This window comes from Anabrus simplex, chromosome 1 (assembly GCF_040414725.1).
Source record: "Anabrus simplex isolate iqAnaSimp1 chromosome 1, ASM4041472v1, whole genome shotgun sequence".
Classification (NCBI taxonomy): domain Eukaryota; kingdom Metazoa; phylum Arthropoda; class Insecta; order Orthoptera; family Tettigoniidae; genus Anabrus; species Anabrus simplex.
In genome coordinates, this window is record NC_090265.1 from 314,771,187 (window position 1) to 314,786,885 (window position 15,699).

The 15,699-nt window shown below is 36.8% G+C and overlaps 1 protein-coding gene across 1 annotated transcript in view; it reads left to right on the plus strand.

Moving 5' to 3' along the window:
• Nucleotides 1–15,699, plus strand: part of LOC136865388 (modular serine protease) — a 200,649-nt gene that overhangs the window by 82,285 nt on the left and 102,665 nt on the right. The gene's annotated exons all lie outside the window — the stretch shown is intronic.

A 15,699-nucleotide genomic window follows, 5' to 3' on the forward strand; every position in this document is an offset into this window, starting at 1 on the left:
GATCACCCCGAAAACCACGCGGGAGTGTCTCAATGTCATTTACCTGATGTCCCGGTCCCACCACAGGAACTTGAGATAGTGTCTATCTTCAGGATGTATCACAATCTGTAGAAAGGCTTTCTCAATGTCTGCTGAGACACCCATGGTTTTCTCTCAAAATTGCATCAGAATGTCGGGTAATAGTTCAGTGAGATTCAGTCCTTGCTCCAAGCATTCACTAAGAGAAGGAAAACCAGCAATTTTTGCAGAGCCGTACTGCTAGTCTATTTTATGACTGGACGATGGGGCAAGCAGTGTCCCTTACCATTCTCCTTTGCCTTCTCAATGATCTTAAGCTTCAACCATTCACAAAATACCAAATCGTAATCTTCAAATAAATTGTTGGATCGGCGCATTTTTCTTGTTGTCCTCACCAGCCGACCCTCCGCCACTTCAAGTTTAGAGGGCATTGCTGAAACAAGGGACCATGGAAGTCGAACTGGGTATCAACTGTCCACATATTCAACAGTTCTTGTAAAATAGTCCACAGCAGTTATTCGCTTAGTTTTTCGATCCTGCTTCTCAGCTGGGTCACAGATACCCATGGCCTCAATTTTCCATAGATCAGCAATGTTCCCATGAACTATAGTTGTTATAGTGTAGGTTGTGGTAAGATTGGTACAGCAGCTAGCAATGGGTATCTTCTTCTCACTGCCCATGAGAGTCCAGCCGAATAAAGTTTCAACAGCTACAACACCAGAAGAAAGAATTACTCTGTTGCCTAACCAGATCTTGCCCGCGATATCAGCTCCTATCAGTACATCTGTGGGCCCAGGCATGTCTTCACTGAGTTTGAAACCTAATTGTTTATGCTCTTCTTCCATTTCCGCTGGGCCTGGCCAATAGGAGAAACGAAGCAATGTTGGCTTGGTCCAGTACTAAAAACCTACAGGTGGAGTCTCTATTTAACCCTCATAGATGAGCTTTATAACATCAGTGCTTCACCAATCTGAGGTTACAGCCTCCAAACAGAGAATGAATCAGATTTTCTTCACCAATGACATCATACTTCATTTCTCTCGCCAAGCTATTTATAATATAGGTTGGGTTGAAAATATCTTTTGATAAAATAGAAATGTTGCCATCCTTTAAAGTTGACACTCCATATATTATATTAAATAATACTCAGAAAATAAAAATTGTAAATAAATTTATATATCTTGGTGAAATTGTCACTTGGAATGCTACTGAAAAAGCATCCATAGTGCGCCCATCCTGTGTCCAGGTACGACACAAATAAAAATACTCCAGCAACTCGTTAATCTCTCAGGGTAAATCTTCATAAAATAACTCGGCTTAACGTGAGTTCTGAAGAGCAATCCAACCGCGTGCAAAATAATTCAGTTCCGGATGAACGTCTCCATCCTACCGCATGTTTCACTAACGCAAGTGCCATAAGGAATCGCAATAATCAACTTAATACTAAGTTATTCTATGACATATTATCTATAAATCACTTACTTACACATATAAGAATCCACGATAAGGAATTTATTAATCTAATTCAATTCAGAAGAAAAGAGAAAGTAACCTTTTTAAATATTCGTCCAATAAATCATAAAATCAATTAACTCTATGCATGCATCTCATTTAAGTCAGCGCTGGCTTAATAAAATTGAATTTCAATCCTGATATGACCTAACATCTTGTTTCACAATTTAATTTGATATGTAAATATTAAGTTCATCAATAACATTATTTATATAATAATCAAATTAAAAAATAAAAATCAATCATATCACTGATTAATATAAGACATGATTCTTCTTTAAATGTTTTCTTTCAAGTCACGCAATCCAAATTGTTTTATGTATATCGCTTCATCTTTGTTGTTTTCGTTGAATGACATGCTAAAGTTACTAATCCCTATTGCCACTAATAATTTTGGCATCCACCATCCTAGTCCTACTATGTTCATGTATTTGTAAAATCATTAAGTACCTTTCAAAAATAAAAATAATCTAAACCTCATTACTAACTCTACTAGTTTTTAATTAGCCATAATTTCATCCTCTCATTCCATGTTTGACTTTACACGAACCCTTATTTAAACCGACAAGTTCAATTTTAATATGATAGCTCAATATTATATCTACAAACTCATCTCATCTTTCAATTCGTGTATTATCTCTGAATGATATTTGCTATGGACATTTCCTTACAACACAGCTATATTTTAATATTGCAGAAACCATCTACTCTGATATAAGTGTCTGGGTTTGCCATGCCTACCTTGTCTTATGATATTCCCTCAAAGTATTACTCATTCCATCTCCTGTGTCCCTCATTACGTCTTCAATGCAACTACCTTCCTATCACTTCATTTCATTTCCTTCATTTAACTCCATTTACTATATATCACTTTATTCAATCAATTATAAACATCAACATAACTATTTCTCTTCATATATAACATAATTCCTACAACGTATTAAGCTTCATTGAATCTCTGTTCACTTCATTGGATCATAATTAATCTCACAGAATAATATTTAACCTCTAATATTTCATAATACCATTTTGTGACATACCCCAACAAGGAATATATGAGGCATATAGTTTCAAACACGACCAAGTCCATCTTTTTCACGTTCTGATATTTTGACTTCCATGGATTCCTCTTTACAAGATGAATACAACGGGAACAAAAGTGGGTTTCAAATTCGGTCAAATCACATTTAAAATTGCAGCCAAAAATGAGGTTTCATATCAAAGTCGGCCAAGTCCCTGTTAACCCGCACGGGCCAATAATCCTGCGCTATCCAGTCACGTGTTTTCTTCCGGTAATATGGCGGCCTGACGTTTGTTCGAGTCACATGTGGTGGTTTTGTTTGCGTGTATTTTAATAAATATTTTAAAAATTATAAATATATACGTAATTAATTGGTCGTTTTTAATAGTATTCATATTTGCTGTGCAATAAAATGGAGGAAATAAATGAACGACATTCCAGAAAGCGGCAACGTGATTCTTCCACCTGGAAGCGCATGAGGGAAAGACAGCTGAGATGAGTACAATCAACAACGTGTTGTTAGTGGTGATTTAATCAAGGCTCGGTGAAGTGTTTCGAAGGCGCGATGGTATTGAATAGGTATAATATGAAGAATATACATTGAAGTAGCTACATGAATCCCCATATTTGCAAAATATACACTATTTAAATGTTAATTAGCCTCTACATTGGTTACAATGTTGGGTAATTTTACACAAACATAATGTTTAAAATAATAATCTTTATAAAGATTTTTCACTAAATCTTATATCATTTTTAATCGTATTTGTTCTAAATAAAGTCAAGATGAACACAGTTGGAAAATAGGCCTAATCTAGATTTACTTTTTCTTTAGGTATTAGGCCAAATTTTTTAATCTAGGTTTCAAAGATGGCCAAGTCCTCTTACGTAAGTTTCAAAATCGGCCAAGTCCCAGAGTTAGTTTCAAACATGGTCAAGTCCAAATTTTTAATACATTTTTCAATTCATGTAATATATTTAGACTGTAAAAATGGTATGGTAATGAATCAGAAGCCTCTGCTAAGCAACATAAAGATTAAAGTGTCTGAATATATATGAATTAATACCCTAAACAAGGTTTTTGCTTCTCCTGAAAACAACAGCACAACGGACTTGCCATGTTTGAAACTATACGCCTCATATAATCTATACTCCCTTTCCATATAATTTCATTATAATGCTTAGAAAGCATGTTCGGCTACAAAACCCATTCAAGAAATCTAGTACACGCAAATACTCTCATTCTGCTGTGTGAAATCTACACTCATTCTCGCAAATAATCATAATTTCATTAGCTATCATAATACACTCAACAGATGTATAATCACTTTTTCGAGATATATTGATTTTATCACAACTTAACCTTGTAACTATAATTCAAACATTGCACTTCACTGAGTCTCTTGTTATCTTAAATACTTCACAATTACTATACATTTTATGAGATTACTATATCTAACTTAATTAAGAACCATTATTTAGCAAACTTAGCTTGTCATTCAGCGGGTATGGCGATTTTGTAGCTCTCAGTGCTGCATCTGTAGTCCTTGGCCAGCTGGATACTATGGGTCAGCTGGAGTCCTCTCCTTCATCAGGTTTGGTCAGCTGGCTGGTTACATATTCACTTGCAGGTCGGTCCACCTCGAAATTAGCAAGTCATAATCATCTTCTCTCTTGCGCTAGTGTTAACATAAAATAATCCCAACAAGTAAGAGTTCATTTTAGAACTTCTTAAAAATCAAAATATCTCGTCAGTAGTCTTGTATTTTTCTTATTGACCTGACTTTTGCCAAATATTTGACACTGGGTTCAGTGTATGTTCGATTTTATCTTTGCCTTGTTTTAATTTTAAATGATAATTCAGTTCTTGAAGGCTTAAGAATCTCTTAATTTCGGTCCTTGGTAATGATGCTTGGTTAGTTTTCTGTTCTCCAATCTCTATTCTTAATAAATTTTGACGTGTCGTATCATTCCTTGTCTGTCCAGTTGCTGAACGTTTTAAATTCAAATTTCCTTATTTCACTCTGCAATTCTTTTCTTCTGCGCTGTATACTATGTATCATGCCGTATCTCTTCGTTTAGAACGAGAAATAACAGAGTATTTAGTTTTTCTTGGCTGATATCTTCCTCTCTGACGCAGCTAAAATGATTCGTGTCTGTCCAGTGTATCTTGGCAGATTAGTAAGTGTAGTAATAATACCGTATATTAATATTTACTTCTTTCTTTTCAAACAGTCCACTTGATATTTTTGTTCTCTACTCACAGCCTTTGAAATTGTGCACTCTTTACTCAGTCTAGGCCTTCTGTGAACGTTTAAATTATAGTTTACTTCATATAATTTTGGCCTGTGTGGTCCATACCTCCACTTTGACACCATTTTGGAACACGTCAGAAAATATAATGGGCACAATAGATAATAGAACACTAAAATTGAGACAAGCACAAGAAATTACATGGCCGAGTTACAAAGAAACAGTCTCTTTCAATTAATGCTAAATTTCACCATTATAACTCCGTCATCAAACCAGAAACAACGTATGCTAGTGAAACAGTATTCAAACTTAATACCCAAGCAACAACAAACTGCAGAAAGTGGATAGAAGAATTCTAAAAACAATTTCTTATAAATAAAATCAAGTTGATGGCCAGTGGAGACTGTTACCCAATTCAGTAATTTACAAGAAAAGTGAATCAATTATTGACACAATGAGAAAACTGAGGATTGCATTTTTTGGACACATATACCGTTTGCCATATTTTAGACTCCTAAAACAGCTTTTTGATTTCTTTGGAATAGTAAAACAAAAAACACTTGGTTTAAAGAAATACAAATGGATTTGGATGAATTGAAATTTACTACAGAGCAAATTGAAAATAGAGAAGAGAAGATTCTAAACAACAAATATACAAAACTATCACTTAAAACATCTAAACGTAAGCAGTATGTTATATCAGCAGAAGAAGGGGCTGCAAGATCATCTAGAATGAAGAAGTTTTGGGAAAAGAAGAAATTATCAAGTTTTAAAAAATGAACTTAATTTTTGAAGATTGTATTGTATAAGGTTGATTTTGGTGCTCCAATGTGGGTGTAAACAGTGCAAAGAAATAAATAGGAGCATTGTGATGCACTGTCCATTAAAACACAAACCACGGAGCACGATAGCTGCAGTCGCTTAAGTACGGCCAGTATCCAGTAATCGGGAGATAGTGGGTTTGAGTCCTACTGTCGGCAGCCCTGAAAATGGTTTTCCGTGGTTTCCCATTTTCACACCAGGCAAATGCCGGGGCTGTACCTTAATTAAGGCGGCTGCTTCCTTCCACTTTCTAGGCCTTTCCTATCCCATCATGGCCATAAGACGTATCTGTGTCGCTGCGACGTAAAGCATATAGCAAGAAAAAGAAAGAAGAAGAAAACACAAACCCTTTACTGCATATTACCATTGTACAAAATAGCAGCAAAGGACTGCAAGAACACTTCATTTGAGACACCAAAAATCAGGTTGTGATTAATAGCAAGGAGATCCATTCTGAAGAAGGACGTGCCACAACGTTTCCCTTTTCTACCTCTGAACTGGCTGTGACTTTGCTACACATCACCAGAATGTGTCGTCCTCTACAAGAACTACACCTTGCCCGACATTAACTTGCAAGATGGTCCTTCTTGGTGCAGGCTAAACAACAACCAGTCTGAGCCAGAAGCTTCCTTTTCTCATCAATAGACAAGGTCACGGCCTTCTGGGAGTCAGTGGTACTGTGCTTGCCCTCACAAAATTCGCACTGATTCGTAAGACTAAGATAGGCTAAGTCAGCTGCGATAGCATATAGCTGAAGATAGGAGCTGAGTCTCACAAAGAGAATAATTTACTCTATCCATTGGTTGCGAGTTAGATGTACCGAAACGAGTACTAGCAAGGGCCACACGCTCTTCTGTCTGTACTTCTCTCCTGACAAAAGTAATTAAATTGTCCATCTGTTCCTCTAAGGTCCTATCACAGTCTCCATTGGTACGCTCCCACTGCTTCAATGTTTCTAGTGGCAAACATGACTCCACAAACGGGAAGAGAATGGCAGCGTAATTATCAGATTTTATCTCCGATGTTTCTAATGCACATAATGTCCGACTCGTTGGCTGAACGGTCAGCGTACTGGCCTTCGGTTCAGAGGGTCCCGGGTTCGATTCCCGGCCGGGTCGGGGATTTTAACCTTAATTGGTTAATTCCAGTGGCACGGGGGCTGGGTGTATGTGTTGTCTTCATCATCATTTCATCCTCATCACGACGCGCAGGTCGCCTACGGGTGTCAAATAGAAAGACCTGCACCTGGCGAGCCGAACCCGTCCTGGGAGATCCCGGCACTAAAAGCCATACGACATTTCATTTTTCAATGCACATAATTGTGCTTCCAGTCTGTCATACAGCTCTAAGGGGTAAGGCTGTATTCTGCCCGAAGGCAGAGCCGAACCTCCGCTGAGGTGTGCCTGAGCCGGAGTTTACGTACGATAGGGTGGCCAGTTACTTTCCGCTCCTCCATTCATTCCCTTACCGCCCACTAACAGTGTGTGGCAACCCATCCAAATCTTGACCACGCCCAATGTTGCTTAACTTTGGAGATCTCACAAGATGCATTGTTTCAACTTGACTACGGCTGTTGTCTCATACAGTACTGACAGTTTCATATTCTTATGATCAGTAAACTAGTTTTAAAAATTCCCTATTGTAATGTTGTACCAAGTTATACTTACGATCGAACCTCTCCGTCAATGATCGAATCGCTTTGCCATAGTTCTTGCCTGAAGGCAGAAATCTTTCTACAATGGACCTGGCCTTCAATTTAGGTACTGTAGCCTGTAAAAGTTATTGGAATTTTTCCTCGTTACTAAGTTCCGGGTCGCTATCTATATGGGAAAACTGTGCCCAGAACCCAATCCACAGGGAGATCTCGCCACCGTATCTAGCCATTTCCAACTTCAGTAACCTAAGCCAATATCTTCCTGAATCACATGACTCGGAAACAGATCGTGCCACATGTACTTGGGACTTATTCAGTTCATCAACCTTACCTTTCAGTGTACAATACTTCTCTTTATACTCATCAACTGTCTCCAACTCTTGCAAGATTTCCTCAATGGTACACTCGCTTAAATAAAGGAAATCATGTATATTATTATCGAGAGCCACAATATTGTCATACCTGACCTCAAGTACAGAAAACTTAGTGACAACTTCATCCGCAGCGACTTTCTTATTCATCATTTCTGTGACGGCGTTATAGTGCTATGCGAATAATGACCTTAAAATTCCACACTTCTTCACGACCAATTTCCAAATGCCTTCTTTTTCCAGTCATCATCGCGATGGCCGAAAAAAGAAACTACTCCACAAGAATAGACGATAGTCAGTAACAACCAAATCCGATAGCATAAACAAGGTTCAGTGAAAGGGCAACTCCAATACAACAGATGAATCCTGTCACAGTCACCAAATATCAAATATCATATGATTAAACAGTTAGCAGATATCCCCTTTTATACTTTTTATTTAATCTATATTTTAATATTCCATCCCACACTATATGAACAGAGTATCAAAAACATATGTTGGACACAGAGAAGATTACGTAATGAAACGAAACACTCACTCATACCAAAAAGGTCCGAGGAATACAATTATAGTTCTGTGGTTCATGCTGGTGCTGCCACAACCAGGCTGGAAAGAAAAGTCACGCCCTATACTGTATAATCATGAGCACATACTCAGTTCTGCCGACATCTTAAGTGCTGAAGTACTGTCATTGGTGTTTCTGTTGTGTATCTGTATAGGCATTTTATTTTGTGTTCAATTGAATTGAAATGGCTAATGTTTTGGTTTTATTTAGTATTAAAAACTTCATTTTTTGTCCGTATTGACTCAAGATTTTACAATGCTTAGTAAAGCTAAAGGTTCCACCTATTCAATACGTTATCGTAATGGTCTATTTAGAACATCACATATTTATTTAACTTATCATAAAATACATCTTTGGTACCGGTTTCGGCAAACCACTATGCCATCATCAGCCATTGAGTTTTTTATAGCAAGGAACATTCAAAAATTTAAAAATATGCAATAGCAAGTCCTATTCTTACATGAAAAACATTAAAAATATAGCTAAATAGCATAGGCCCATTGTACTATACAAATTAACATGTCTTTTGTGAAAAATACAATATTATTTAGTGCATCTAAAATTATTTTATATATAATTGGCAAAGTCTATGATTTGGTATACCTTATGTACAATAGAATCATGTAAAATTGATAAAAGAATCTACTTTTTGCCATTTAACCAGTTTTTAAAACAACAAGTCCTATTTTACATGGAAAATATTAAAACTTGGCTAGTTAGTGTTAACCCTTTTTTTATGTTATACAAGTAACATGTTTTGTTAAAAAATAAAGTATCTTTTTGTGCGTCTAAAATTGTTTTTTAGGTGCTTAAAAAGACTATGGTTTGATATAGTTGATACACAGGAAATTTGATGTTTCTATAAAAACCTCTGTCATTTTTAACACAGTTTCTTAGTTCCTCATAATATGCGACTTATACTGTTTTAGATAATAAATACAGGTTCTTCTTCCTTAAAACTTATTGAAACAACAGTCTGTTTGACTATGTAAGTCCTGATGTGTTTTTTCTTGTTTGAGTATTGCTTCTAGTATTTTCCAATGTAAATAACTGTGTGGCTGAGGCCGAAACTATGGTTAAGATCTTGAATATTATTTTATGTGCCAGATGGAAATGGGCCGTAAATAGTGTTAATCTCGAACCAGTACGGACCTAAAAAGGAAATAGTGAAATGAGTATGAGTTATTGAGAACGATACGCGGTACTATAGAAAAGAATTGAAGATATGAAACTCACCTCAGGTTGAATGTAACAGCGTGCAGAGAGAGTGAGGAACAACTGCTGAATTTAATACAGAGAGCATTTAATGTACCCATGTCCAATATAGAACGTAAAAAAGAACTCAACACTATACGTAAAATCGCATCTTATAATGGCTTCAACAAATGTTTTATAGAACGCATAATAAATAAATTTAAACATCAACCCAATACTAAATTACAAAAAGAAACACCCAAAACAAAAACATATGCTACTTTTACTTTTAACTCTGACATTTTCCGTTTAACCAATATTTTTAAAAAAAGAAATGTCAATATTGCCTTCAAAACCAATAATAGAAATTTAGATATTTTTTACAACTCAAAATCGGTTAATATACAAAACCCATTCGATAGATCAGGTGTATATAGGTTTCATTGCAACGACTGTACCAGTGTTTACCTTGGACAGACTGGGAGATCATTTAATATCAGATACAATGAACATGTCAATGCCATAAAATATAGAAAATTTTCGGCAATAGGTCAGCACATACAGGAATACAAACACAATTTTTACGGTATCAACAAGGACTTGGACATCATCGAAACAATAAATAAAGGCCCACTCCTAGACCTAACAGAGCAATGTTACATTACTTTAGATCAATATTATAATCCCAATTACAATCTAAATGATATTTCGGAAAAACCTACAATTTTATTTGACATGCTTATTTCATTAATTAACAGTTTAAAAATTCCTAAAAATCAATCCGTATATAAAATATTACGTAGCGTGCTAGCCTACTATCCCCGGCAAAGTCCACGCCCCCCTGACACACAGGCACACACGAACGCAACCTCTCCTGCGTCCCCTTCCCCTACATAATACGCCCCGCCTTACAGCTGAGCCGGCTGGTTGGCGTTAGACATTCAGCAGTTGTTCCTCACTCTCTCTGCACGCTGTTACATTCAACCTGAGGTGAGTTTCATATCTTCAATTCTTTTCTATAGTACCGCGTATCGTTCTCAATAACTCATACTCATTTCACTATTTCCTTTTTAGGTCCGTACTGGTTCGAGATTAACACTATTTACGGCCCATTTCCATCTGGCACATAAAATAATATTCAAGATCTTAACCATAGTTTCGGCCTCAGCCACACAGTTATTTACATTGGAAAATACTAGAAGCAATACTCAAACAAGAAAAAACACATCAGGACTTACATAGTCAAACAGACTGTTGTTTCAATAAGTTTTAAGGAAGAAGAACCTGTATTTATTATCTAAAACAGTATAAGTCGCATATTATGAGGAACTAAGAAACTGTGTTAAAAATGACAGAGGTTTTTATAGAAACATCAAATTTCCTGTGTATCAACTATATCAAACCATAGTCTTTTTAAGCACCTAAAAAACAATTTTAGACGCACAAAAAGATACTTTATTTTTTAACAAAACATGTTACTTGTATAACATAAAAAAAGGGTTAACACTAACTAGCCAAGTTTTAATATTTTCCATGTAAAATAGGACTTGTTGTTTTAAAAACTGGTTAAATGGCAAAAAGTAGATTCTTTTATCAATTTTACATGATTCTATTGTACATAAGGTATACCAAATCATAGACTTTGCCAATTATATATAAAATAATTTTAGATGCACTAAATAATATTGTATTTTTCACAAAAGACATGTTAATTTGTATAGTACAATGGGCCTATGCTATTTAGCTATATTTTTAATGTTTTTCATGTAAGAATAGGACTTGCTATTGCATATTTTTAAATTTTTGAATGTTCCTTGCTATAAAAAACTCAATGGCTGATGATGGCATAGTGGTTTGCCGAAACCGGTACCAAAGATGTATTTTATGATAAGTTAAATAAATATGTGATGTTCTAAATAGACCATTACGATAACGTATTGAATAGGTGGAACCTTTAGCTTTACTAAGCATTGTAAAATAATGTTTTGGTGAAATGAAAATGGAATTAAAGAGAGGTCAATAATTGTAACTGTTTCCAATTATTTAAAGAACAGAAATCCCAGAAAAAATGAGAGTTGGATCACCGAAGAAACTGCTGTTGCTACATGTACGTCAAGATAATAATAGTGTACAAATTTCACAGTGAATCAGTTCGTGGCTCCCTGGTGTCATGTAATAAGAAACAGAGAAGAGAAGTGAAAAGAAAAGACAGGTGACTTAACACAATTTGGCGACTGTGTTAAAAGTGCTTTAAGATGCAAGGCATAAATCAGCCACTGACATTATCATTTGTGTTAATATCCCTGAATGATGACCCTCAACTTATGAAATTTTAAAGAAGCCTGTTTCTTGCCCCTCTAAAAGATATTGGCTTTGTTTGCAAGTGGAGCATCAAAGAGACAATCTACTGTAATTATTTGGTACCATAAATATTTACATCAAATAAAGAAATTTCAAGTGGAAAAGAGATATATCTTATATTTAGGTGAAACCTGGGTAAATGCAGGATGGTGTATTGAAAGACACTGGCAAGACTGTATAGGTAAGCCATCAAGGAAGGCTTTTCTGGCTGGTCTTTCCTCAGGTGTAAGGGCACCAACAACACATGGGCCCCACTTTTCTGTTGTCCCACTGCCGAATAATGCCGATGCACGCAACAAAATGGATAGGGGATGTCTCAAACACTGTTTGAAATACCAGTTACTTCTCAATCTCCTGCCTTGGTCAGTAATTGTGCTTCACAATGCATCATACCACAGTAGAAAGAAAAAAGAGCACATTCTGACAAAGTCTGGAATTGGCTGCTTTTTAATGTCACACTAAGAAAAGGTTTTTGGTGATGCAAGGATAGGAAAGGGCTAGGGATTGGCCTTAATTAAGGCATAGCCTCAGCATTTTCCTGGTATGAAAATGGGAAACAATGGAAAACCATCATCAGGGCTGCCAACGGTGGGATTTGAACCCACCATTTCCCAAATGCAAGCTTACAGCTATGTGACCTTAATAATAAATCAGTTGAAGAAAAGTTAATAAAGTGACACATTTGAAAATAATGAAAAAAATGAAATGGCGTATCGCTTTTAGTGCCGGGAGTGTCCAAGGACAAGTTAGGCTCGCCAGATGCAGGTCTTTTGATTTGACTCCCGTAGGCGACCTGCGCGTCATGATGAGGATGAAATGATGATGAAGGCGACACATACACCCAGCCCCCGTGCCAGCAAAATTAACCAATTAAGGTTAAAATTCCCGACCCTGCCGGGAATCGAACCCGGGACCCTTGTGACCAAAGGCCAGCATGCTAACCATTTAGCCATGGAGCTGGGCTGAAAATAATGACTATATGAAAAGAATCAAACCACTGATGACATAGTGAAAGATTACATTGTAAGTAGAATGACTGAAAAGGCTAAAATATTATATACTGTATTATTGTGATTATTATTAAATTAAACATTCGAAATATGAAGGCTTTCAGGCCAGAGTCAATATAATCAAAATCTTCCGGGCTATTTTGCTGAGGTCCACTCTTCTCATTCCGGCCAGACATTTCGACTACTGCTGCGGTAGTCATCTTCTATGGCATCACCTAAGTACTCTGTCCTGTGTCCCACTGGCAACTGTGATGGTTGCTGGGGAGGCAGCTGTATTTATATCCGAGTGTGCAGACTCCGATTGGTTTGCACCATGCAGTCTGTCATATGATTGAATATCTTAGGGCACGACCTCTGATTGGGTCGCTCCGAGCAGTCTGTCGTTTTATCGGATCTCGGAGCATACAACCTCTGATTGGGTCACGCCGAGCAGCCATTCTTCTGGTTGGTTGACTGTGATGTCCCTGATCTTAGTTGGCTTTGGCCGTAAGTTATATAAAAGGATGTACCAGGTCTTGCTGAGTTTCAGTCTTTCCTCCTTTCTGTTAAAGTTATCCAGATGTTTGTTTCCCTGTAAAGGTGGACATGGAAGTGGGATGTTGTGGCCAGTATATCAATATCCTCATAACAGATCTCATGCTTCCTGTCAATCAGAGCATGCTCCGTTACTGATGACTTGTTGTATTGCCCCAGATGACAGTTTCTTTTGTGCTCCGTCAGGCAAGTCTTGATACTTCTGCCAGTTGTGCCAATATAAACAGCTCCACAGATGTACAGAATCCTATAGACTCCAGTAGATGTTAGAGGGTCACGTGGATCTTTGGCAGAATGTAACATATTACATAGCTCTTGGGTCAGCTGAAAAATGGTCTTAACATTGTAACATTAAAGGAGTCTTTAAATATGATCCATAACGTCCCGAAAATATGGCAAAAAAGTGATACTTTTCTTCCTACCCTCCTGACCTCTTGTACTGTATAGCCATTGAATTGTAAGGCTTGATCAAGATGCCATAGTTCTTCCTCGATGTACTCTGGTTCACAGACTCAAAGAGCACGGTCCACCAAGGTCTTCATCATGGCGTGCTTCTGGCCAGGATGGTGATTGTAATCTTCTATGGCAGTATTGGTCTATGTGTGTTGGTTTACAATATACTTGATGTCCTAGGGATCCGTCGTTCTTCTTCTTCACCAGCACATCCACGTAAAATCAAAGAAGGTGGAAATTTATTGTACATCTTCCTTAGTAAATTACTCCAATCCCTAATTCCTCTTCCTATGAACAAATATTTGCCACAATTTGTTCTTTTGAATTTCAGTTTTATCTTTGTAATATGATGTTTCCTATTTTTAAAGCTCCTTTCAACCTTATTTGTCTACTAATGTCATTCCATGCCATCTCTCTGCTGATAGCTGGGACATACCACTTAAACTGTATATAGGATAATATCTTTTGTTTATTTCCACCTATTCAATACATTACAGGAAGTTGGCATTTATTTTAAAACATCATCATTTCATCCTCATCATGATGCGCAGGTCGCCTACGGGAGTCAAATCAAAAGACCTGCATCTGGCGAGCCTAACTTGTAATGTATTGAATAGGTGGAAATAAACAAAAGATATTATCCTATATACAGTTTATGAAACTTTCAATACGGACGAAAAATGATTTTCATCACTTGTAATAACATACCACTTAGTCGAGCAGCTGGTATCCTTACTTACAAATCCTCCCAACCCAAAGATTGTAACATTTTTGTAGCACTACTCTTTTGTCGGAAATAACCCAGACCAAATTATGCTGCTTTCCTTTGGATTTTTTCCAGTTCTCAAATCAAGTAATTTCCATGAGGTTCCCATACACTGGAACCATACGCTAATTGGGGTCTTAGCAGTGACATACACCCTTTACATCCTTACTACAACCCCTAAATACTCTCATAACCATGTGAAGAGACCTGTAACTTTTATTTACAATCCTATATATGTGATTGCCCCAATGAAGCTATTTCTTTATATCAACACTATGAGCCCAGACGAGTCAAGATAGCATCCCTACCCTGTGCTGGTGTGATTTAAACTTTCAGACAAAAAAATTACAGTTTTGCCAATCAGTTTTTGCAGTATAAATAAACAAATTTATATACATACTCTAGAAAAAGTGGACTATCACATGAAATCAATTCAAAAATGCATACCTTCAGCATTGGAAATAAAATCAGGCAACAATATTGGTATATTCTGGTATCCTTATTCACGCACTTGAATTTCTAATTCACTCAGAAAAGTTTGATAGTTTTCAGTCACTGAACAACAGAATTACACATTGTTATTCCCAATACCTAGCTTTGGTATAGTAACACTCGAAACATTCTCCTATGCAAAGACCTACATCATATTTATGGCAATATATGGTCATCATTTTCTTCACAGCATGGCTGGTGTTGTGTTTGGACTTGTCGTAGCAAATCTTGCACATATGCTGCGAGTGTCCTTCCTTCCTCATGTCCACTGTGGTTATTCTGTGTGAAAAATAATCTCTACCTACTAGCCTTCCCACAGATGGTGCTCGTAATTATTCAGTAATTTCAGCAGCAACTCTACTCACCAAATAATCTGCCAAACATTCACAAAATTTTGATAGGGGAAGAAAAAACAGGCATGTTCACAGGAGCAATATCTATTTTCCATTGTGTTCCCATGCTTCTCACCTCCCTTTGTCTTTTTGCAGCTGGTTCATTTGGTGATGAGGGGCTTGTAGATTTTAATTTTCTTCTTCACAATCACTTTCATACAGATTAGAATCTGAATCGTTTACAAGTTCCATAATAATCTGCTCACTTATCCATGGGCTGTATGCACGCGTAGGATTTTCTGTACTTGTACTGGGTCCGGGATCCATATCTCAATATACAG